This window comes from Malurus melanocephalus, unplaced genomic scaffold (assembly GCF_030028575.1).
Source record: "Malurus melanocephalus ecotype Western Australia unplaced genomic scaffold, MMel_1.1 scaffold_282, whole genome shotgun sequence".
Lineage (NCBI taxonomy): Eukaryota > Metazoa > Chordata > Aves > Passeriformes > Maluridae > Malurus > Malurus melanocephalus.
This window is the reverse complement of record NW_026623514.1, coordinates 650,627-677,087: the sequence shown is the minus strand read 5'-3', so window position 1 is coordinate 677,087 and position 26,461 is coordinate 650,627. Positions and strand designations below refer to the sequence as shown.

At 39.9% G+C, this 26,461-nt stretch overlaps 1 protein-coding gene across 2 annotated transcripts in view; it reads right to left on the bottom strand.

The window, feature by feature from the left end:
- The window catches only part of ZNRF3 (zinc and ring finger 3), a 63,935-nt gene that overhangs the window by 36,748 nt on the left and 726 nt on the right, over nt 1–26,461 (bottom strand). The gene's annotated exons all lie outside the window — the stretch shown is intronic.

Here is a 26,461-nt window from a genome sequence, read left to right as displayed (position 1 = left end):
AAAAAAAAAAAAAAAAAAGGTGAGAATGCAGAAAGAAATGAGGCTTAAAATGCACAACACTCCATTCCATCCCCCTTCCCCTGACGCCAACCTCTCATCCATAATCCAACACAAGAGAGACAACAGGCAAACAGCAAGAGGTCATCTTCAAAGGGCTAGTTGCCAGGGGAGGCCAGTGGAAAGAGGGAAGGCATGTCCTCATCAAAGTCCAGCAGCTGTGGGAGAGCCACAGAGGTGCAGCTTCCCATGGGGCTGCACTGAAATTCAGAGATGGAGGATAAAGCTGGAGCTGGCAATATAAAGTGGGCAGCTTTGCACTTTGCTTCAGGGGGAAGCACAAAAGAGAAGGGTTAGGATRTTTTAATCCTTCTCTCCACCCATTTTTGCACTCGAGATACTTGAACTGCTGTTTAAACTCATCAAGATACATCGTGTAGAATACACTGCAGTAGGCAGAAGACAGCAGCAAGGATCAACTTGCTGCTCAGTTCAAAATTAAAATTTTGTCTCMGTGACTATGCTTAGAAGAGGGATGGAAAAGGTACAGCAGATAATGCACAGCCAGCTGTAGTTTCATTACTTCTCACAAAACACATAAATACATCTTCACAGTTGGATCCTGCGAGACAATCACACAACAAACACTGCCTGCAGACACTACCCAAAAAAGCATGTATTATTTTTCTTGCAGAAGCTGTGGARTAAGAAATGACACAGACTCCTAGCTACCTGCAACATTTGCATAAAAATTAGAAGCCAAMATAAAAACAACCCCAGATTCTCCTTCTTTAAGTATTAAATAAGTCCATGATGATCAAATGTAAAAATTAAGTTCCTAGTTCTCAAATACAGGAAAGGCAGCTGCAAATGCAAGCAGTGAAATMTAACAGATTAAATAAAATCTGAACGCAAAGAGGAATCAAAATTGCTATTATGAACAAAAAAATTAAAAATTTAAGAAATAATTAAAAATGAGGATTTTAACTTTGTAGTTCTCAGAAGCTACTCTATTTTAGAAAACTGTCATCCTTCCCTGATACAATCAGAACTTCGTTATTGTTTTCTATTAAGCTCCTTAATTAGCCAACAGAACTTAAAAGCACAGTTGTTGGGATTATCAAGTAATGGTAGGGTAGAAATAATTTCATTATATTTACCTCCCACCTCATGCCCAGAATCTTCCCTAAAACACACAAAGAAGGGAAGCAGCTGGCATCTGCTAAGGATGAACAGACACACTTCTTGAGCGTGTGTTTTGGAGCATGAAGTTTCAGTTGATGTCAGCACACAATGGCACTTTGAGTGCTAATTCAAATGGCACCAAAGCTACATGGTTTGAACAAATCCTCTGGGTTGCAATACAAAAAAGTCATCAGTAAAAAAAAGGTTTTAATATTTGGAAAATGCTTGATCACTATCTTGAGTGCAAGTCAGTCTGGAAGTACTATCATGGAAGGAAAAGACACATCAGCGATACAGTATTAGACTGGCATTCCTTCACTCAGCATGAAAAAAAAAAGTTTTTCAAGTCTGAAACATAGTAATTCACAGCCTAAAGATGTACCCTGTTCCTTAGGTTAGCATGTGAACTRATCTTTGAATATTTACATACAGACTCCTTCAAGATTCTATGAACTATATATAATCTCTGGCCAACAGAAGTTCTTTCGGCCAGGGCTGCATGAGACGCATTTGTGCTCCAAACTTCCCTCTTTGAAATTTATAATTTGACCTTCATTTCACCTGATAACCTAGAGTATACTTCAATGGATTTGTACTCAACTTATGGCTTCTGCCCACGTGAAAACATTTTAAGGTGCTAGGTAACTTTCAGAGGGCACAGAGCCAAAAGCTAAAGCAAAGGTCTCCAAATAGGTACAGGATGAAGGTGATGATGGAAATCTTTTTCCCTCTGTTTAAACTTCCTCATTGAGAGCACAGGGAAAAGATGCCCCCGCCCAGAGAGGAACTGAGTACTTTAAAAGAAGTACAGGTGAGTATTAGGGCATATAAATCAGGTGCAAAGGGTTGTTCCTGAAAACAGATTAAGGTTTAACATTAGKTTTTTTCCATAAAAGAAAAATACCAGGTGCACTGGGTTCTCCATTTCAGGTAAAGTAATGAGCAATGCACTGTTTCAACATTTTCTAYTACAAGAATTCAGTGCATATTGCAACCCTTCGTGTTACCAGACAGAAAGAAGCACTCAAATCCAGTGGGGAAAAAAAACGCCCTTCTTAAAAACTACCACCTGATGGCAGCCTGTGGCTTCAGTCTATTGTTCCAAGTGGCAACTGGCAACCATTTTGAGTGAGATTASCTCTACCCTGAGTCACCACCCAAGAATGCTCTGTACTAGAGAGAATGGACTTCAAAATAAAAAACTGTGCTTCATTCTAATGTAGCACCTGATGCACTCCCCTTGCCCTACAAGGAAGTTATTCCTGGTCTAAGAGCAAAAGTCAATTCCACTTTGAATAAAAAACTATAAAACCAAACTGTTTTACAGAACAGTAAGCCAAAACAGGTTTTCTCAGCTTTTTCTGACGCCGTATTAATATACATACTTATCGTATTACAGCACCCTGTATATGGATGGGAAACAACAGGTACCAAAAGCTTCTAAAGTTTAATATTTACCATAATAATTAAACTTATTAAAATCATGAGCACAATTCAGCYTCAAATTTCAGATGTTTGTGCTGTATTTCAGGATACATCAACAGTTCTTGCTCCTTCTTTTCCCAWCTTTTTCCAGATGATTCCTCCTTCCTATGACCACCACTCTATAGCCTYATTTCTCTCCCAGACTAGCCCTTTATCACTTCTCTTCCACACCATCCTGCCCCCTTTTTTCYCATTCAACTCCTCCAAMCCTGGCATACAACCCATGCTAATAAATYCAGTAAAGCCTATTTGGCTTGGGTTTAGTGCTGTCTCCTGTTGGCACACATCAACTGAGGTTGGGAAATGAATGGTGTAAACTGTACTCCAAAAACACAGYAGAGTGGGGTGAATGAGTGCTGTCTGCAGGACAATTCCATCACATGTCAGAAAGTTTGGACAGTGCAGTGAATGAGGTAAGATACAATGAGAAATGAAAATACAGTGTTGTGGTTAAAGCAGCTGAATGCTTCCCAACAGACTGGATTGCTTCCTCTGCCACAGGATTCCTATGCAATGTTGGGCAAGACATAAAAACAGCCATGCAGGGTGTGACCAAAAATCCAACCAGCACAGTATCCTATCTCCAGCAGTTGCTAACTGCAGAAATTTAGAGAATATGAAAAACAGAAAAAATATGGAATTATTATTCTTTAAATACAGCCTCTTAATTATGGCTACTAGTGATTAAAGCTTCTAGAGCTGAGACTTCACCCAGAATGCTGTGTTTCGGTAAGCAATGCATCTATGGTCCATGTTTTTACCTAATTCCTTACACATACTTATGGCTTTTACACCATCCCACAGCAAGAAACATAAGCTATTGTTTTTATGTTTGCTGTCAAACTTTTTTGTGAGTTTCACTGACAATGCTCTGATAATCCTCACATTTCAAGGAGTAACCAATAATGACTCCTTGATCACTGTATCTACATCAGACTTCTCTCAAAGTCTCTTGYCAGCAGCCTCTTTTCCAAGCTGATAAAATTCAGGTCTTTTTCAGTGAATGTCAGCTGATCAACCACAGCATTCAAGCTCTGTGGTACTCACCAAGTCTTTGCRTTGCTCTCTTATAATTTGCTCTTACCTTTCTTACTAATTGCAACATCCCATGAAATTTTSAGAGTTATTTACACCAGGATAAGGYTTTCAGAATACACTTAATTTTTAAGAAGGAAAAGAAATCTTAGCCACAATTTGGAGAAGCTTTTTATGATGCTTCTTTGTTCTTCCCASTGCATGCCTCCAGCTTGTATTACAATTAACCCAGATCAGCACTGATAACTTGCTGYACATGCAGCTGTGACTTAGGAGAATCCCTTTAACCAAGGTCCTTAAAAGGCACATTGAGCCAGATATAAACAAACACAACAGTCTGCAGAAAATGTGACAGAAGCAAAAATAAAAACAAAGTCAATGGAATCTGTGCTGAATCACAAAAATAAACAGGAAAGGCTAAGCATTGTCAAAAGAACAACCACACTCACAAGCACATCTCTGCCCTCCACTGCTAATTCTGTCTGTAATATTTAAATAACTATTGGTGCTCATTTTTAAAAATACATATGAGTCCCTTCATTCCATCAGGCATTTTGAGAATAGGTTAGCTATCTATAGAAAGCTAGTRTGTATCACAGTCACCAAAGGCCACAAAAGAAAAACATCTGTGTTAGAAAAGCCATGGTTATAGCACGCTTCAATGACTGTGGTGGTGCGCCCAGATTAACGAAAGTTTTCTATGCAAGATCATATCACCTTTCAGTAACTCCATAAACTAGTTTGGACACACATTTGCTGGTATTTCAGCTGGTAAGCTCCTCTTGCTTTGCTCTTTCAGTTCAGAAGAAAAAGGCCACATCTAATGCTGTTCTTGTTAAGCTTTAAGGACACATTTTGTCATCAGCTTACAGTGGAGGAAGAGTTGGGGGAAGAAGTCCTCCCTCTCTGCCAACCAATCACTGTTACCTGAGATGCTGATTTTTCCCCAGAACCCTTAGGATGGGCTTGAACCTGGTTTATCACAAACAGGGCAACAAATGAGAGACTATGAGCTCTAATWAAACATCTCAAATCACAATCCCAAAAATAAAAATACAGCCATTCACGTAAACCTCTCAGTATGACAACGTACAGATAAAATTACTGGATTTGTACCTGTAATACTGTTGTTCAATAAAAAAAAAAAGTTAGCTCATTTTCTCCTAAGTTAATAACCTTTTCTAGTTTCTTAAAAGAAAATCTGAATGAACAGATGAGACACTGTAGTTGACAGTGGTACAGCTCTGTTCCTATATATACTCCCTCAGGCTGGAGTCTGAGTAAAACCTGTTCATGATCAAACTCATCTGCTCACTATCATCATCAGCTTCCTGTTCATTCATCAGTTTATGAATGGTTACAATAGGGCCATCAAGACAAAAGATGGCTTCAGAGGGAATGTCTGACAGAGGAAGAAGTTACATCAGCCTGAYGCTCCTTTGTTCACAAAGCTCTGACCATTAATAGCAGCTAAAGACAAGGCAGCTGCTGCACAGAATTAGGAAGAGACAGAAAGAACAATTACTTCCTGGCAACGTTTTTTTCCCCTGCAGCTCAAAAAACCTCTGCAGAATTTATACTGAACAGTAAGAGAATGAGAAAAATTCTGGAGATTTAGTTGTCTTYCCTCCAATCCTGTTAAGTGAGGAATTTAAGTAGGTACCTGTCAGGCATGCCAATAAAACTGTTGTTCTACACCTCCTGCAGTACATGCACCAACATGGACTCACTGCTCTTCAAAAATACAGTACAAAGTCACAGTATGCAGCAACCCCCAAAACCAAACAGATCTTCCCGTGCTCTCTCAAATTTAGACAAGAAAGCTGCATATGAAGTAATGGACTGAAAAAAATATATGAAAGAAAAAGCCATGAAGGGCTCTCATGTAGAAGTTGATGCTTACAGGAAGACCTAAGCCACAAGCTGGTTGGGCCTGGAAGCATGTACTGCAGAATTCTCACCATATGCTTGCTCTAATCTTACATTMCTTCACAAGTATCTGCTACTGGTTTCTGCCAGAGTCACTGGAGCAGAGGAGCTTTTTTGGTAAACTCAGCACAGCAGTTGTGTTAATCCATTTGGTTGTGTGAATCAAAAGGCCATCGATACCGCAGGCAGAAGTGSCTGCACAAACTCAGTAGAGCATACAGGAAATCAGCTAAAACCTCTTTTCTCATTCTGTTGCTCACTAGAAGCAAAGAATGGGGATGCCACACTGATGGCAGAACCCACCAATTTATCCTGTTCTATAGCAGAGAAAACTCTGCTTTATTAACTGTTGTCTTCTACAACAGACTGGAATAGTCTGTCCTTTCCGTATCTGGATGGGATTTCCAAAACCAATTTATTTTAAAGCAGAAAGCCATGGTAACTGCTAGGATTCCCATCCCAGAATTTTTCTCTAGCCTCTGTGTATGGTGAGGGGAAAGTGCCTGCAGCAGTAACACAMGTACATGTCAGAGCCCATCTCAGAGCTCTGTAAGATGTGCAAATTTCCTGGTGCCTGAAGGTTTGGTAAGCAGAAACCAAAATCAGAGTATTTTAAGTGTATTGAAGCACTTTCTATTAGTGTCAAGTATCAACTCAGACACACCTGTAAAAGCAGCATGGTAGAAGAGAGACTCAGGAGGGTGAAGAGAAAAAGTTTTGATGCTGACCTGCAAAACTGAGAAATTTCCACGAGGCAACACAGGAATGCCAGTATCATCCCACAAACTCCACAATAAAGAGGAGGAATCTCTTTTTCAGCAGGGACCTTACTGCTTACCTTATTAAGGTAATAAACTGATTCAGCAGACTATAAATGTAGCTCTGACCCCAGAACAAAGCATTAAAGTTAATAATATAGGCAGCCACCTTTCCTTCATGATAGATTTTCAGGCTTCAGAGCACCACAATTTTGTCTGCTAATCTGAACTGCACTGCAAATGGTCTCAGGCCTGCGGGGGAAGGAAAGCTGCAGATTTTGCCAGCAGAAATAACCCCTTTGATCTCTGGCATCCTGGAATACATTTAGGGACTGAGATAATCCCATTAGATTTTTCTTCTAAAACAATTAATAAGTGAAACAATGCAAAGTGGTGAAGCTGATTTAAAGTTTTGGAGTTAACAGCTTCCCAAAGACTTATGGTGGGACCAGCTCAGCTTTCCAAGGACCTCCAGTCTACACCAAGAGATGCACGCAGGCTTTGCACACCAATGAAGCAGAAGAGCTTGTCCTGCCTGAGCTCCAAACAAGTGTAAAATCAATGCATCTGTATTAATTGATATGCATTGCCTTTCTGGTAATACTCATTCAGGCTTTGAGTCACATCCACAYGTAACTTTCGGATATCAGATTGTGCTCCTAGCTCAGGTCATTTGCCACACACCATGCAGACACACCTTTGGCTGGAAAAGCTGGACTACCATGCTCTATCTCACAATTTCACAGGGTTTCCTTTGAATTGTAAAGGTGTTTGTTTATTATGTCCTTCATAAGCAAAATGAAGGTTCAGAAMCATACTTCTGCAGCTGCAGCATATAAAGAAAAGTGAAGTCTGTAACAGAGAAGATTGAAAACTCCCTYCACCCCTGCACATCTGTTCCAGAAAAGTCACACCTCTTCTTCCCCCTTTTCCACATAGATTAAAAAAAAGAGAACAACTGTTTCTTTCCCATTCACACATTGTGCCTGAACAAGCCTGCGTTTCCTGACAATGGATATGGYTTATCACTTCCCCTCCAACTCCACCTTGCCTGTGCTTAACTTCTTTTCATACAAATCCCAAAAATTTTTAACCAGCATTCGTAAGAGAAAACAAAATAAGTTTCCATTTTAATAAGCAAGGCGGCCTGAAAAGAAGCATTCCTTCCTTTGCCATTTTCCTACTTCATTCCACATGGACACCACAAGTGAGAGAATACCACGTGCAGAAGTTGTGCAAGATAAAGTAAGAAAAAAATGCAACTTTGCAGTCACTTCAAAATGTTTGAGCCTCATGCTATTCATGAAAACCTTCTATATACCGAGGTATCCCTGCTCTATCGCTGTGGCACATGCTTCACCTCTCTAAACAAACAAGGACTGTCTTTGTGCCTTTGTTTAAATTAAGAAGAAAAAAAAAACCCAACCTGTCTCACAGGCTGTGATTACATCAGCAAGAGCATTCTCTTTTTCTCTATCAATCCTCCCTTACTCAGGCTTTGAAGAGCCTCTGTGTGCTGCTGCCACTTCCTTTGATCTTTCTATTTTATGCCCCAGGGCCAGCCCTGATAATATCTGCTTTGCCTGCACAGTTTTGGAAAAGGCAGCAGCACCCATTCCTGTCCAAGAGCAGCTTTGTGAACACACTGAGCCGGCATGTGCGCCCTGTGATCCCGGAGCAGCAGACACACAAAACACACAAAACACACAGACTGTGCACACACGCCACTGCAACAACATGGGGGCAAGGCTGCATGTGCCCTCCTCTCAGCTCCTCTTCAAAACTCTAACAACTTAGACAACTTAGTCTTTCAGCCCTGCAAAGCAAAAATTCTGCCTATTTTAGCAGCTAAATTCTTGACACCTTTTTTGTTTAAAAAAAAAGAAAGGTAGAGGTAGAAAGCTAATAGTTGAGTGGAAGAGCAGCAGGGAAAGAAACACAGAGATCSCACCAACAGCCAAGTGTCTGATTCTTAAATGAGTAAACATGAAAGGACACATTATTATTACTATTGTTGTTATAATTATTATTGATAAACCTAACTTGAAATGTGAAAATCTGATCTACAGCACACCATCATCATCTCAAAAGATACAGCCAGGTATTTTAATGTTACCACTCATTAGCTGATGGGTAAATTGCTTTTGATTCAGTGGCATTGCTAAAAGGAAATTTCTTTTCYTCGGTTTCACATAATGGCATCTCCCAAAAAATGCATGCAAATATTGACTAGAAATTATTAATCCAAGAGGCAAAGTGTTACCCTAGAAAACCAGGGAACAACTTCAGTCTGTCTAATTCCACTGCTGCTCATGGACATTTATCAGAGCCCACTCTACAGCAGGTTTTGCCCATGGCCAGATTTTCATTCCAGAAGTGGCATCCAGCAGTGCTGTGCCATGCAGAGTTCTGGAGTTCATTACAAACAGCAGAGGATACATCCAGCTTCCCACTGTACAGCCCTATTAACCCAGCAGCTTTGCTTACAAACATCATTTGGTTTCAGCATTTGGGGCAAGCGTCAGTGTCATTCCTCCTGTCAGATCCTTCTACACTGAGAGCTCAGTTGGCTAAGGCACAATATCAGGCCTGAGATTTCACAGGTTCTAGCCAGCTTCAGAGAGCTCTTTCCAGACAGAAAAGTCTGGAACTCCTTCAGAGTTGGACCTGCTTTACACCACTGGGCAGAGGTGAATCTTTCTCATCCCTGTACATAGAACAGTGTACTTCACTACCAGCTCACACCAGAAGCAATCAAGGAACTTCCAACAGAACCSCTGTATTTCTCACGCCTTTATGGGAAAGGATATTTTTAATCTGTATTTCTTGCAATCCAAAAATTTATAAGAACTAAAGAGCATTTGAAGAATTTCAAAAAGAAAGCCTTCACACTGAGACAGTGGCAGGATTGAAATAAGTCTTCTCTGCATCTCCCAGTGCAGTTGCAGCTGCCTGCTCCAGACTAAGCCCACTGCAAACTGTGAGCTAAAACCCCATTCCAGGTTTTACCCTCAGCCGCTCCTCCTAGCACTTCAAAGGAAAAGTATTTTTGTACAGCCCAGCAAGGAGTGTAAACTGTTCAGCTGCTTCCAAAGCAAGATTATTTAACTCTTAAGTACCCAATATCCCCTGTCCTCAGTAAGGGATGTCTGTGTAAAGAAAAAAAATTCACCACGAGCCTAAACGTTAAGTTTGTTCTGTCCATGATTTAAMTAAAAAGTGACATGCCAAAAGTCACCTTCCCATTTCCCCTCCTTCTTGTTTTGGAGAAAGAGGTGAGAAAAAATTAGAACTCATAAAATGAATGGTTTGGCTTGAAAGGGAATTTAAAATTCATCCCATTCCAATCCTCTGCCACAGTCAGGACACCTTCCACTAGACCAGGTTTCTCCAAGCCCCATCCAACCTGGGCTGGAGCATCCACAGCTTCTCTGGACAGCCYGTGCCAATGCCTCACCATCCTCAGAGCAAAGAATWTTTTCCTAGTATCACACAGATACTTTCCATAACACATTACAATTTGGTTTAAACAGCTAGAAGACATAATTTCTCTTCAATAATGTCAAGTCAGCTATAAGTATCTAAATTCCTTCTGAAGTCAGGCCAAAGGATCCCACAAACCCAGCAAACTCCAATAAACTAAATGCTTCCCTTGGCCTCCCACCCATTCTCACAGGAGTGACAAGCTAGAGCACAGGCTTCCTCACAAATAAAACCTCAAAGAAATCTTTGCAGAAAATATGAAAATAGCCTGGCTGTCTTTATGCTGAGAAACAACTGTAAAGGTAGACACTAAATGACGCTGTTCTTAAATTTAAAATGGGACCAGTTTAATTACTTTTATTCCAAAGTTCCTCCTGAAATTTGAGTTTCCACACTCAGCAGTTATTTCCCTGCCACTTGGAACACGAGTGGACCACTGCCCACAACTCCTCCTCTGTTCCCAAATCTGGGGTCCCAAATTTGTTTCAGGCCCAGATTGCTCACAATTGTATACAAACCCTTAAAACCCACCTTCCATCAACACAGAGATCCAGAGAAAGGCACTCACCTTTCCACTAACAGAAGATGGGTGAACTTTGATCTCAAACAAGCCACTTCATTTTGTCTGACATCAGCATATATACTCARGCATATGTACTCATATATTTCAATTACAGAATCTGCAAAATCCCTTGGGATTTACTGTATCCAAACTTCTTTTTGCTTGGTTATTTAGCAACAGAGGTTGCCTACTAATTAAACACAAGACTGTTGCTTACAGTGAGGCTGTCCMTGCCATTTTTCTACCTGTGCTTTCATTCTTCACTTTATTTTTTTTTATATTGGAGCTTGTTTGACTTGTATTTTTACAAGGCTACACTCAAACTGTGTTTTCTTTACAAAGGCACATCGGCATTGAAAACACCCAAAACCGGGTAGATACGCTGTCAAAACCTTCATCAAGAATGTATTATAATTTTAGTAATAAGGATCTGGAATTTGCCATAGTAAATAACTGCATTCCTACATTGTCTTCTGCCTGGTGGCATTAAAATTTCTTTTTTCTCCTCCTTTCTTTTCAGCAGTCTCACTTATTTTGAGGTGGTCCCAAAGCTCTGAGAGACAGAGAATTACTGTCAGGGAAGTCAGGGGTGCACGTGTGGGAAACACAAGCAATAAAACTGGTGTGTGTTTAACACACATAATTCGGGTGTGCAAGGCAATGAAGAATATTCAGCAAGTGCTTTGCCTCAGACTTGCTGAATGGAGGAATAGCCTCAAATTCTTCTCCCTAAAACTCTCAAAATCTTTAACATGCAGCCCATGAGCTGCCTCTTCTGATCTCTCTCTGTCCAGATTTAGCCTCCAGTAACATTTCAGCAGCTGATCCACACAATTGCTGCAGGGACAATGATGTATGGGCACTGTTTTCTGCGGAGGTCTGAGTTCAGAGTTTGGATTTCCTTTCCTGTGGGTTATCACTCTGCTTCTCACACTCCAGAGGTACTTGATGGGGAGCCCTAAATATGAGCAACATCCCAAGCAGAATTGCTGAGCACAGACCATGCTCAAAGTCAGCAATTCACAACTGAACAGGTGAACTAAGCACTTAAGAAGGTTGTTCAGGAATCAGATCACCAGTAAAAGGAGGATGGGAGGTGTTGGTGTTTGGTTTTTATTTTGGTTTGGATTTTCTGCTGTTGTTTTGTTTTGGGGGGCTTTTTGGTTGGTTGGTTTTGATTTTTCCCTTCTAGTTGTCCACAGATTTGGCACGCAGCCTACTGAGATGCAAAAGGCTTCATGACAGGATAGCTGCTAGATTTGTAACTAAATGTAAGGAAAAAAATTATGGTTTCAAAGTTAAGAACAGTCAGAACTGTAAAATTATGACTCTCTGTGAGCATTTCATGTGATAAAGTTGCTAATTTCACAATAGTTTTCTACAAGACCTATCTCACTACACAAGGTGGGCAGACAAAGGAGTAAGGCTTAAAAAATTTGAGAGGTTACGGCTTATAAGAACTTCTTATTTGAACACACTTTGAAAAGTCAAACAATTCTGTGCAAACCTGAAACTGGCTTAAAAGCATCCCTAATACATGTGATTGATACGGCTGCCTGAATAGCTCCTTCAGTGAACATCTCTACAAAACGTGGGTAAGCAACTCACACCAGAACATACAGAAATAACAGCCAGTTCTACATCATTCAGAATTTTGAATTCCCACTCAAAATATTCAATGTTCTAGGTGCTGCATTACTTCACTACTACTGACTAATATTTGCAACAGCTGCACCACTCACTCACTGAGGAGTCAGCACAAACCCCATACACAGGAGACCCAAAATTTCAATTCTTTTTTTTCTATGGAAACAGCTTGGGCAAATCATGACAGCAAGTTTCCCACAGAGATAAACCAGAGAGAACTCAGTTGAGCCGTACCGTGAAAACACAGCTGTGGCTGTTTGCAAAACTTTGGTGCCACAATTGACAGCTCCAAGGGAAAGTAAGTCACAGGGAATTTGGATGTCATGCAGCAGTGCCTGTGGCTGAATGTCCATTGATTGTCGTGCACAATCCCTACCACTGCTGAACTGGAAGATCAGACAGAATCAAAAATATTTGATAAAAGATCACCATTACCTGGAAGCAGTAATGAAGTTTATACAGGCAGTCTTTCTGAACAGAATAATTATTATGAGTGAAGGAAAAAAAAAGGCAATAGAGATTAACATTTTTGCACAAGTGACTGATGCAAGGGGATATGTCAGACCTGAAAGAGCCATAAATTGTATTTTGAGAGTTAAATGATGGTTTCTAATATTGAGGGAAAATGAAACTGTTCCTTTCTCATTTTCAGTCTAGAAATGTCTCCGATCTATGCAGCAGCTCAAAAACTCATGCTACAATTTCAGAAACTTGATTTGGCTTTGGGCAAGTAGGCTGGGAAAGATGGTTGGCAACACTTCATATCACAAAATTTACTACAAAATAAAGATGATGACAAAGTTACAGCACAGGATTCTATGGTATGGACTACAAAAGTAGTATATTAACCTAACAGACTAGAACATTGATGCAACTCTTTATGCATGACCCATCTTTTGGGCARTATTAGAGCAAAAGAAAAGTAAATMCTKCTGGAAYTTTTGAGATGTGCACCTSAATAGCCAACTTTTGSATCTGCTTATTTGCACTTTAATTCTGTCAAATCCCTAATTTTGACCCTAAGAAGGGCAGAGAACTGATTTCCAAAGCACTACTAATTAGCTTTATTGAAAAAGGAAATGTCTTTTGAGAAAAGAAAATACCAACCCTAGTTTGTCTGCCTGCAACCCATCTGTAAGTAATTTCATCATGAAATATCAGAACATGACAGAAACAGTGCCACCTATAAAATCGTCCTGGAGGATAACCATGACTCAGGCACAGTGATTATTYTAACAGACCCTGCAGGGCTGGGTTGAGAATTCCAAGATTTTACACAACCTTGGCATTTCCCTTCAGTGTCCTTTGAGACCTGGTCCAYGCCAAGGAACCAGAGGTAAGACATACCAAAAGTAACACTTCAGGAGCATCACATAWAAGAAATGTTCTCCTTTCTCAATTTAATTATCTTTTACTGCAGATCTGTGGTTAGCTATAACAAAGGCAAAGAGCTTTTAACAAATACCTCCAACTGCAAGACTAAAACAATCACTTTTCAATACAAATCAAAGCGTCCTCCTCAACTCTCAAAGACAAATGAGAGAAATTCAGCTATATAAAGATTAACTCTGAATTAGAGGTTATTATAACTTTTCATGTGCTCATTATTATAGAATTGTGGGGTTGAAACACTGGGATTACGAACTTCTATTAATTTTCTTGCAAATAATTTTCACCTTGAAGTTCAAAAACAGTTGTGCATGTCCCTGGTAGTGCACTGAGAATTCACACAGGAACTAGAAGGAACCAGAAAGTAAGAATTCAAAGGCAAGAAAAAGCCAGCAGCAAAGAAATCAGAGGTCAGACCTGATTTTTTTTTTCTCCCTTCTCACCCATCCACACTTAACATCAGTCACTGCTTGTCCATCAGGGCTCCAGCCCCAAAAACATCACAGCTCAGGCTGTAACCAGMACCAGAGCCCTTCCAGAAAGCTGCTGCCCAYCTCCTCTCCATCCACCCCAGAGAGYAACAACATGGGCTTGGAAAAGCAACCTGCAGGACAACAGGGGAGAACAGCTGCTCTGCCAGGATTAGTGCCAAATTTGAAACACCATGAATGATGTTTATTCACCACTACCTGCCTCAGTACTAGAAATACAATCCTAGAGTTTTAGCATCAGAGATCAATTCTACACTAGCTAATGAGAGACAGGAACAGAGCAACATCAGAMGACGTAAGTATTTTTCTAAAACATGCATGATTTGAAAGCAATCCTTTCTAGTATTTCAGYATATGCTCACCTGTTGCAAAACAGAGCATATGTTTTGTTCTAAATCATTTTGTTCACGCTTTCAATAATTTGCTTCATTCACTGTTAGCAGTCATCCCCCAGTATCTGCAAGGACATTTCATTGACAGGTTTCTAAATGGACAGCAAAAAAAACAAACTAAACCAAAGAAACACCCATAAAGTCTCAGTGAAACAGCACATTCTTAATTGCTTTAAAAATTACTACATAAAGGTATTCTGGGTACTTTAGAAGTAAGCTGAAGGAGAAGCACTGAAAATGCTTGCAATTAATCTAAAAAGTAAATGTATTTTTAATGTAAATGTAAGTTGACTTATCTTGGAATAGATTTATTTTTTGAAATATTATATCCTTTTGGCAGCTGTCTCCACTTGAAAAGGTAAATGAAACCAACTCCTCCTTCCAGAGGCAGAGTTTTTACTGATAATTCTATGCAACACAAACAGCAAAAATCTGTGAATTCACTTACAGATTCTCTTTCAGACTAAGAAATGCTCTGTGCCGAGAARTGGAGGCCTGCAGTTGGGCATGGATATGCCACATTATCATACTGATACAAAGATTAAATTCCTCCACCATACAGTTCATGAACCATTCCTTAAAGTAGAGTAGCCATAAGCATCCTGCCTCTAAAGGCAGAGAAAGTGCTAGAGGATATTCTCCAGCTGGGCAGTGTTTACAGTTTGTTATACCCCAGCAACTGCTTTAGGATGGCTTTCTTCTAAGGCTTGTTCAACTTCTCTCTTGTTCTTCTGAGCATCTCTTGTTTGTTGTTCCAAGCATTTTTTTAATTGAAAGAATGCTATAAAAAAGCCAAGTTCCCTGCCCTATAACTTTCCCTTAACACTCAGGATTCCTCCTACTTTTAACCAGTCATTCCTAACTGAACTAGTCCTAACCTCGGTTAGAATTCTGCTGTCTTAAGAATACGTGCTGTCTTAAGAATAGAACAGATTGCATCAGTTTGTGTATTCTGTTCTAAAGATTACAAAGCCCATTTTATCTGGAATATGTTTGCAATTACAAGATTTCAACATTCAGCAGTACTTAGATAGTACAACTGCTAATATATATATATATATATATATATAAAATTCAGCTTCCTAAGCAGTGCTACCTAGCCTGACAAATACCTTTATCTACGAGGTTATTTGCTAACAGTATCTTCACTAGCTGGTATGTTTTATTGCTTACACAGGAAGCAAATACTTCCCCAGCTTCACCAATTTGAATTCTAAGACACCAAGTGCAACTTAAGGACAGAAAAAGAATCTGATTTGCAAAAATTCTCATTGCAATTACATTTAACTAGATGTATGCTATTGTCTGTTACTTCCTATTGAGACAAAAGCACAATGACAGAGGGAATCACAGAACCACTAAGATCAAGTCCAACTGCCAACCCATGCTCATCACTAAACCATGTCCTCAAAAGCCACATCCACACATTTTTTGAACACTTCCAGAGACAGTGATGCCACCACTTTCAATGGGCAATCTCTTCCAATGCTTTACAACCTTATGTGAAATTTTTTTTTCCTAGTATCTAATCTAAATGTTCCCTAGCCCAACTTGTGGTCGTTGGAGAACTCAGAAGAATTGAGTATTTCCACATTTGATAAATTTTCCTGTCTCGCAAGAATATTTCAGGGAAGGAAAATTACCTTTGTTAGCAACAGTTTGGAGGAAGGAACTAAAGAAAAATGAAGTCACCATCAATTCCACCTGTCCCTAGACAGAAGTACAGAAATGGCACTCCAGCAGCCATATAGTTCATGCAACCATGTCACATCAGCATTAACAGGAGGTACATGAACACACAGCTCCTGAAGATACCACACAGCTGCTTCACTTTCTAATYAGGTCTTCCCCTAAAATTAACTGTAAAAAAGTGATGTTCAGATGCCATAGGCAGATTTTCTGTTCTGTGAGAAGCAGTATCAAGTTCTTTCTCTATTTTTAGAGAAAATTATTACAAAGTTCTGTTTGGTGGCATATTTCAGAAACTCTCACTGCTACATTAGTAAGTTACCATCTCTATTTCCCTGCTGAATTTTTATAGCAAGAGAAGCCTTACTCTTTGAGCACACTACTTATGTCAAACAGACAAGCAARCACTTTCCTCCTGTGGTTGATTTCCAGGGCTATTTATCTACCTAGGTAGTGATATTGATTTCACTTGCYGAACTAGAAAAGGCTGTACCAACACAGAAGTGCATCTACAGCAGAAATGTCTAAACCCACAAACCTTTTCCCCTGTAGGCCATGAATTAAAATAAATTATCATCACCAAAAGACAGAATTTTTTTACGAAGTGGAGCCATTCAAGATAATACATGAAAAATCTGCTACTTCAATAATGGTGTTCCAAATTTATGTAACACAAAGGSTGCAGAACTTCACAACAGAAAGTGCAGCAGAGCAGGATACAAGAATCTGCTYGATTTATCAGCATCCACACTGAGAAGTTTCAGGAAAAAATGTCATGGCTTTGCTGTCTCAGTTGGCCACAGCAAAGTTTCTGTGAGTCAGGACATCAGTCAGGAGTCCACATGACATCCACAACACAGGGCTGAGAGGATAAGGCARAAACCCACAGCAAAAGCTGAGGGAATGCTTTCATATCCATGATAAAGGTTCAAATCACGAGGAGGCCTAAGAYACCAAATCCAGTGGCATTTGAAGTGCCAAAACCCCCACACCTCTGTTTTTAAAAGTACAGKGCCAGCTCTGAGCAGCAGGGAAGTCACTGAGGCAAAGAAGTCTGAGATGGGTTAAAACTTGACCGATAGCTCACACCTAAGTTATCTTTTTTAAGACTCCTGCCCAAGTCTGGTCAAAGTTTCTTGCAAGTCAAACAATCCAAGTGGCAATTTCCTTCTAAAACTCTTTTCCATAATTTCTCATCAGCTCCTACTGAGAGCCARATGTTAAGTTTCCAGTTCCTCTTCAAACCACAACCTGCTCCTTCCTTAGGGTGTCTGAGAAACGCTTCTGTGGCTCCTGAGGAGGCTCCAGGTCTGACTCATGTGGACACACCTGAATTTACACGGATAGTGGAGAGGGATTCACCAGAACTATGTTTTGCTCAAGCTCTATTTCACTGCATCTCTCTCTTTTATTTTGTGTCTGTAGCAAGGCTCAAACAAGGAGCTGAGATGCAGAGACTGGACTACCCCAAGCTGCAGGAACTAGAAAGGAAATCAAGTGGTTCCCCCTGTAAGTAAAGTATTTAAGCAATATTTCTGTAACATAAAACCACTCTGATGGCTACAAATCCAAAAGAGACCAAAGAGTAAACAGAGGGAAAGAAATTTTGTCTGAGGAAGAACTTCTGCTCCAGTTAAAAAGAATACAAACTGGAGTGATCTGAAGCTGCCTATAAATATTCAGGAACATCAAAGCCGGTCCTGTTAAATTAAAAATGCTGTCACACAGATAGGAACTAGCCTCTAGCACTGCCAGCTTCAACATGTGAGCCTCTGATCTGAGAGGCAGAGACTCAGCTCTTCAAGAAATTTTATTCAACATAAGAAGAGGAAAAAAAAGTGAACCAGCATTTGAGTTTAATAAGGATATTAAATACCTTAYGAGTGAGCTAAGTAGAGCTTAACTCTTTCTTACACTTCAGCCCTTTCACTGAAAAGGACAGTAGCTTCTTCCCTTACAACATCCTGGCTGGGATGTCACTGGGCTCCAGGAACTCTCCTATCCAAGCCCCTTGAAAAAAMAACACTTAACACAGATTTCAGAAACAGATTCTGTTTGTGCTGCATACCTCACACACACAGTGTGCACAGATTCTGGCTGACTATTCCACATCAGAAGTCTTTGTTTAATACTAAAGCTGTMCAGAAAGATTTCAAATCATCTTCACCTTCTCACAGTTACCTGAAGATAACAAGAGTGRTAGACAACAACCTAACTTTTGTTATTTGAGGAGATTCAGCTCTGTTGTGAAAAATTTATCCCAATCTGCAACTACAACCCTGCTATTTCACTGTAGAAAAAGCTCTGTCCATTCCCAGTATCCAACCCCAAAAAGACAATTACAAATGGGGGCAGGGGAAACTCTGCCAGAGTAGCTTTCTCAAATAAAATAGTGGAAAACTGAAATAAGATCATACCTTGGAAGTTCTTTTGAATCAATCAGTCCGTAATGTCTTCAGATACAATTTTGGGATGCAAAAGACAATGTTTTTTAAGGAGGCAAAACACTGCTGGCTACCAGACTGGGGATACCTTGGCTCTGAGCAAGAAGAGGTCTCCAGACCTTGGCTCCTCTTAAATACTGAACTCAGCAGCATCTCTTGGTGCTGTTTCAAGAGCTCATTTCTTGTTCCCATCCCTGCTCCACATCATCTAGGGTATCTGCCAGCTTGGCATCCAGACCCTAAAGTGTTCATTTACTCTTTATCCTCACAGCAGGAAAGACAGCATCTGCTCTAAAAGGCTTCTAAATAAATACAAATCAGGTATAAGAAATTGTGCAGGACCCTATTAAAATACAATACTGCAATGGTAATCAATACCTTTCCCTGTTTTATCATACACACCCTTTAGAGACTGCCTTAGGAGAAAACCCAATGTGCCCAAAAAAAACAGACAGCAACTGCCACACTGCATATCCTAAACTCCATCCTTATCTCCAAAGCCAGCAAGGATAGGAAAAACCTCATGCAGCAGAAACAGAAAGCACTAGTGAACATATCTGTCAGGCCGTATATATATTGATGTTTTACCTATAAGATATGGGTATTATTGTTGTTGCTATCATTATTATGGTAAAACCAATCAATGCTCAATTGTGAGTGCCACCATTTAGCCAGGCCCAAACAAGAAGTATATAAATCTTCCAGGGCAGTCTCTGTGAGGCAAATAAAATAAAATTTAAAAAAATAAAATTTAGAAAAACCCACAGCCTTTAAAAGAGGTTCTTCTCCACGAACCATAGAATTGTGAAATTTACCTATCTGTGTAAAAAAACCAAATAGAATACCTTCTACATTTCCAATTCAGTCTTCAAATGTACGTTTCTTAATGTGTAATCAAAGTAGACAGTTTAAAAGATCAAAACTTGCAGTTCCAAAGGTAAACTCAACAGCCAGTTGGGTTTGAGCCTCTTCTGTTTGGGGGAGAAGGAGCAGAGAGGAATGGATAAGAGGGAAGTAGAGAAGAAGGACTTTTTGCAGCCACAATTAAAACACTTTTTACTGTGTATATTTTTGTAAAGCAAACAAGCTTCAAAAGCCTCAGAGTAGGAAAACAGATCTTGGCACAAACTAGGCTCTTTTCTGAATTAAAAGCAATTTTTCAAACACYACAATCAGAAGTATTTGGAAGTTGCTTACCAAGCACCTGTAATAAATTCACAGTAGGAGGCACATACTTGCAACATGCATGCCTGTACAGCTAATTAAACAATTGTACTCAAACCATGACTGCAGACTCTAAAATWTGCCCCTTAGTTTTTCTCAAGCCAGTCACCTCCTCACTGATGCTTCCATTTGTTTTACAATTGAAAATTATGCAAAACAATAAAGCAGTTTAAACTCAAGGAAACCAACAGAAAGCTTAAGCTGGCCATCACCTTTAGAAAACAACTAAAATTCTCACATTAATGCACAGAGTCTGGGAAGCCTAGAGAGTCTGCATATATTAAGCTGCATATTTAAGGTTGTACTTGTGTCTGGAACATAACAGGCACCTAATCAACCTTTGTAAACTGGCTCTTCATCTTCAAGCCAAGTGCAATAACAAAAGTCTCTAAGGAGCATGAAAAGGAAATTTTTAAAAAATGAATGAAAGCAGTCCACCACTGCGAAGAGGATACCCTAAGTCACCAAAAGCCTGTTTTCCTCAGCACTACAACTCAAACCTAATGTAAGCACAGCTTAACCARTGGGATAATTTCAGTAAAGTGCAATTTTTGGGAGTCTCTACTGGGTATCCACAAGATCACACTTCCCTGGTCAGCTTTGGTTTGTGTCAAGCAGTTGAGAAAAATACAGAAAATATAATTACTTTTCTTCTTACAACGAAATTTCTGTTGCTGTCATAACAACTTCAAACCACATCTTAGTTTRAAAACAATCTATTTTTCCTTTGCTGATCTCTGTCAGTGTGAAGGGCCCTCCTTTTAAGCCAGGAAATGAGAAATAAGGCCAAGCATTCAACTTGCATTCATTCTGTTTTCATGTGTAGGCACACGCTCTGGTTTGAACATATTTGAATAGTGAAGGGCAGATGCCCAAACAAGAGATAATATATGCAAGTCAATACTTAATACTTCCTGAATTGAGCACTTCTAATGTAGTAAATGTGTTGATGCAAATACATGTACCACCTGGATAAATGGGTAGAATATACAACAAATTATCTTATCTTTCCTTAACCAGTCTGATGCTGTCCTCCTGAGAGCATTCATACTTTGAAAAACTGTTTCTGAAAGTTATTTTGGTTCAGAAGGGCCTCACTTTGCAATTCCAAAACAAGAACTAGAAGACTGTAATAAAAAAAGGGAGCCTTTTTAAATACACATTCCACCACAAGATGGTATAAACTGGAAGAAAATTACTATGTATGCTAATCAATGGTTTTRTACAACTACTCAAGACTTTCCTATAAGATCTGCTTGCAGTAGAGCTGCCTGAGGTTCTTTCCTCCAAATCTGCCACACTRAATTATGTTTTCTACACACTTCACTGGTGTCAATTTGGAAGAGCTGCACTAAGCAGAGATCTTAAGAAGCAGCTTTCTGTCCAGAAAGGGCACCAGAGAGGTGTTCAGGGCACTGAGTGCCAGTCCTATCCATGTGGCATGGCTGGCCACAACTGCTGCTAACACTGTGAAGTGGGCTGTAATTATAGATAAACCACTGTAGTCACACAGATCCAGTCTAAACATAAATAAATATATATCAATGAAAAAAAAATTCTCCAAATGGATCCATGTTTAACAATTTTTGAGCACCACTCCTCTCTGGGATGTTTTTCCTACTTTCACCTCCCAGACAAGCAAGAGGAGCACATGGAAAAGGAAGTGGTCAGCATGCTGCCAAGCAAAGACAAGGTTTTCAATAGTACAGACCTTCAGTGTCTGTGAGGAAGTTTAACTAAACATATAGACATATGTATGCAGAAAAGTTACTTGAAGTCCCATGGACTATTTTCCCCACTTGATTCCCTACCTTTACTTGGAARTACAGAAATTGCACTGGTTGGTCTGAGTATTGAGCCAGTGCTGTGAGCTTTCTGCTTTTATTTACTTATTTAACCTACTTTATTCCCCTTCCTCTAAATGGGTCACATTAGCATCTTTTGTTCTTTCCACCGTAACTTCTTCACACTTTAATATCTTTCACCACATTTTGTTACACTGTGCCTCCCTTTTCTTCAAGGGACTGTTTCAGTCTTGCAACAGGTTCTGATAGAAGAACTCTGGTATTGCTGCTACTTAATGCCAATACCACAGACACTGAAGCTTCCTCCAAAACCAGTAACTCATCACTGAATTTGGTACCTCATCTTTGGATCAGCCCCCTCCCCTACAGCAATGCCTAGAAATATTTATTTATTTATTACCGCCTTCGACTCATTTAGAAACAGTTTCCACAGATGCCCCTAACTCTCCATTAATACATTATAATGTAATGTAATGTAACAGWCTACAGTTTTCAAGTTTTTAACTAGGTAAATAATACCTATCAGCCCTTAAATCTCCATGATAATTTTGGGGTTATATTAACTGTATCTGTAAGAAACATGCAAGTGTTTCTTTTTCCAAAGATACGAARGAAGACATGAAACTGTCAAAATGAAGGAGAGAGAAGGATGTTCCTGTAATAAGGCTTAAGCTTCCTTCCCCAATTAAATTCTTCTACATTGTTGCTGTGAACCTTAATGGGATGGCACAGACACAGGATTCTCAAAGCACAGCACTACAGACAGCACAAAACAGGCGACAGCTACCACAGAAGGAGTTTATCGAGASTTTTCACCACCATTCTAAGAGACATCTTGGATACTGCAATGTTGAACAATTAGTAAAAATTAAGCATCTTTATTTACAGCATCGCAGCTAGAAGCCAATGAGAACGGAGTTCTCTCCTTGTGAACTGAGCCAGCAATGATGAGACTGGGCTGGAGCTCAGGGTGTGAGGACAGCTCTCAATGTCAAGACAAAAGAGTACAAGAGGATAAAGACCTAAACAAAACACCTTAATGGGCTGTCTTTAATTCCCCCGGGTATCCCCCCACCAACATCACAGTACACAATGGATAAAAGTGATTGAAACTTTAAAAAAAGGAGAGAGGGAGGGATAAAACAGTGAAACAGAGTAATCTGTCCTGAGATCAAGACAAAACCTCTGCTGCCTGTGCATTACACTCTACAAAGGTTGTCCAGGTACAACTGTGCAAGTCTTTGCCTAAGTGATCTCTTATTTTGAAAGCAAATTATGCTTCCTTTAAGGACACGGTGACAAAGCAAACCTGAAGCCCAGATAAATGCATTGTCCCTGATGTCCTCAGGATCATTACTGCAAGCCATAGATTTACAGTTAAGGTATGGAAACTAACACAAACCCAATCACAGGTGTCTTCATATTCTAAGAGGATAACTAGCAAAGAAAACATTCAATAAGACAGTGACTCAAAGCCACAAATAATTCCACTTCCTCTATTTGAATGGCCTTCAGGCACTCAGCAAGAAGAAACTTAACCTGCCTGATCACAGAACAACAACCAAAAAAACCTGAAAATASGGATTTTTGTTTTCCACTCTCAGAGGACACAAATATTACCTTGACTCAGCCTCCTCTGATCATGGCTAGACATCTATTTATCTGCACAGTTAAGTCGCTCCTTTCAACACTATTAAAGACTCTGCCARCGCTTCAGAGTGCAACCTTTAGTAACTTTTGCGTTTCGAGAAAACAGAGGTAAGATTCAAAGCCATTGAAATAAATAAGGGATGGGAGAGAGTCAGAAGGAAGGAACACGCAGTCACTGTCTTGAGTTCGAAGCCTCCTCACCTTTTACAAGAGAAAGATGGGCAATAATTTGCAACTAGGAAATGTCACGCAAGAAGTTGGGAAGTGTCCCACTTCTGTTTTCTTTCTGGAGCTTAAAGCACCGAGTTAYGCTTGTTCTCCCCAGACTGTTACCTTTTAAGCACAAAAAAATACATGCAAGTGGAGATTATTACATCATCTACACACTGCTCCAGTTCAATGGCTACATAAAGTTCATCATTTCCCTGCTGAGACTTCCAAGGCGAAACAAACCAACCAAAACACAAACTTTTGTTTCACAAGACAAACCCCACATAATATTCTCAAATCTGTCCTCCATGCTGCTTCTCTCCAAAATCATGTACATCAATAATCTATCCATACTACTGTATTCAGCAGTACATTTAAGGAATATAAAAAAACTGCCAATAATGAATGTGCATCATTTAAAGGTTTTGACATGTGAGTTTTTAATGCATTGTAGACAAGCATTAAATTCAATCCTCTTTTCCTAACACCTCACCTGAGCAGTTCCCATCATAACCACAATTTCACCAAAAACACAGCATTAGATGCTCCACACCTTAGCCATTAAGCTGAACAAGCAACTGGAACAGGATCTTGAGAGYTGCAAGTAGAATTAAGATCCATAGTCTCACTCAGCGCAATAAAGCCACTGCTTGTCAAATCAGTGATTTTTACTGTCTGAACACTGTYAGTCTGTGGCCATGYAACATTGAATTTGAGACAAGACTGCAGCTGAACTTTTGCCCTGAATGGTACGAGAAGTTTCAACCATAAGGAGTTCTCCAGTCATAATTTGTTTTAAAGCAATATATCATTTCAGAGGTTTCAACGAAGGCTGGCTTTCACCGTCATTCTCTAACCAAACATTTGCAACTTCCAATCTCTCGACCATGTCAATGGCCAGTATACTGCCCCAAGAAAGACAGAATATTCCAGCATGCCAGATACCACCAAAATGGTTAGACTTTCGAGCAGTTTAAGGACCAGCTGACACAGCAACATAAGGATGAGTTAGCTGAATACAAACTGCGGCCACATGAAAGAAGACATATGAACATTTCATCTCTCTGAAGAGTTATTCTGGGTAGACACTTGACCCTAATAAGATTCATTCACAATAACATGAGAAACAATATAATAGCACACCACTAGTGGATAGGAATCTGACCAATAACCAGTTTAGGAGGGGATGTATGACCTATCAAAAGCTGAAAGTGCATTGTTTCTTAAGGTWGGGKTTTTTTTGTTCAGACTTTCAAGACCAATGAGTAATTGATGCTATTAACATAAACAAAAGTAGGTCTTTGTGTTGTCCCAAAACCACAATTCCTTTGATCCATTCTTTAATGTGCGCTTGATTTTCAGGAATTTCTAATATTTCATTTTAAAGAAAAACGCATCTTATTCTTGAAAGAGTAGTGTGCACTGACAAAAGGGGCTGGGGCCAAGAAGAGCTTACTTCACTGACTGATGTACAAGTAGCTGCTGCTGAGCATGTTCCAAGCAGCAATACCCTCATGGGCCTTTTCTAAACCTCACAGTGAAATGTAAATGATGATCTAGAACAGCAGATTCACAGCGTTCTAGAAAAACAGTGTAGCTGGAAAAAGGGAAGCAAGACAATGCTGTGAAAACCTTTATAAATTCTGGCTCTGAAAAACTCACTATTGGGACAAGATAAAGGAAGCAGGACACTGACAAGAGATGTTACATGCAATCTAAAACCTCAATAGTGAAAACATGACTGATGGCATGCAGTCTAGCTGCTCTAGAACAATGTCTGCCAAGTYCTCTCCTCTGAAAAAAGAGCAGCACCCACAGCTCAWCAAACAAAMAAWAAAWAAAAAAAAAWTWAAARCAAACAAACAGTCCATGATGTATGTTATCTAGCATGTATCCAGATGAATAAGCAAATCAATTTTTGAGTGATGAATGACTGTAAAAGGTTTGCCACATCACGTGGCTTTCACTTTAGTCTATTTGGGGTAATGTCTATTCAGGCACCAAGAGGAAGCAGACAGCTGATGCTAGAAACARCAAGGCCTGCAAAAGTTTGTTTAATACACTCGTTTCAAGTTGTGCAAATCTGAGTCTTAACAGTTTTTTTCCTCCACTTTTACCTACAGTCATCAAGAAAGTAGGACCTCACTAAATGGCCTATATTCTGTTCTTAATACTAACACCTGACACAAAAAGAACCTTTAAAATCTCCCACTGGCCSCAAAGACTGTGTTTAGCCTTAAAATGAAAAAGCACCAAAAGGTTAAAAAATGTCCATGTCTGTTCCAGCCCCTACTAGCACCACCTTTTCTAAATGTCATAATTATAACTTAATTGGTCCATCCCTCTTTTCTCCGAAAAATTACCTGACATCAGCAATTTGTCCTCTCAACTCTTGCCTTCAAGAGAACTTTTAGAAGAAATTCTCCCAGCTGAAACTGTTTTGAAATATCAAGCACTCATGCACAAAATTCTTTACTTAAAAGAAGTTATTTTGATAGTAATTTGTGTTTGTAGAGCTTTAAGAGTTGTTTTTAGAACTTACTTGCAACCAGKTTTTTTTTTAAACTTTACACTTATATTTATGTGTACGTATGCATACATATATGGAACGCAAACAAACCCCACAGCTGCTAAAAAGAAATAAGGATTGCTACTGGCAATTGCTTAACAGTCAAACTTACTAAAACACCATTCAAGTCATTTTTCCCTACTTTGCCAAAGAGGGAAAAAATTAAAGTCAGCAACTACAAGCGACTACAAAGCAATTAGAYAAGCACTTCAAYAGTTTCAGTAAGAGTAAAGGATAGWYGCGTCCAGTCAAAGTCAAAAATSATTTCTCTGGTGAGAAAGTCAGGCGCAGCTTTGCACGAAGCGTGACGCGGTGGGAGCCCCGAGCGCAGCAGTACCGGCTCCACAGACGCGCAGCTCCGGGCGCCGCGGGGCGCGGAGCGGGCCACGACCGGCACGGCCCGCACGGGCAGCACCCCATTACTGCCGCGGCGTTCCCAGCCCGGCCCTCCCGCCCCCAAAGCGGAGCGGCTCCGCACAGCTCCGGCCGTGCACCGCCGGCAGCTCCGGGACCGGCA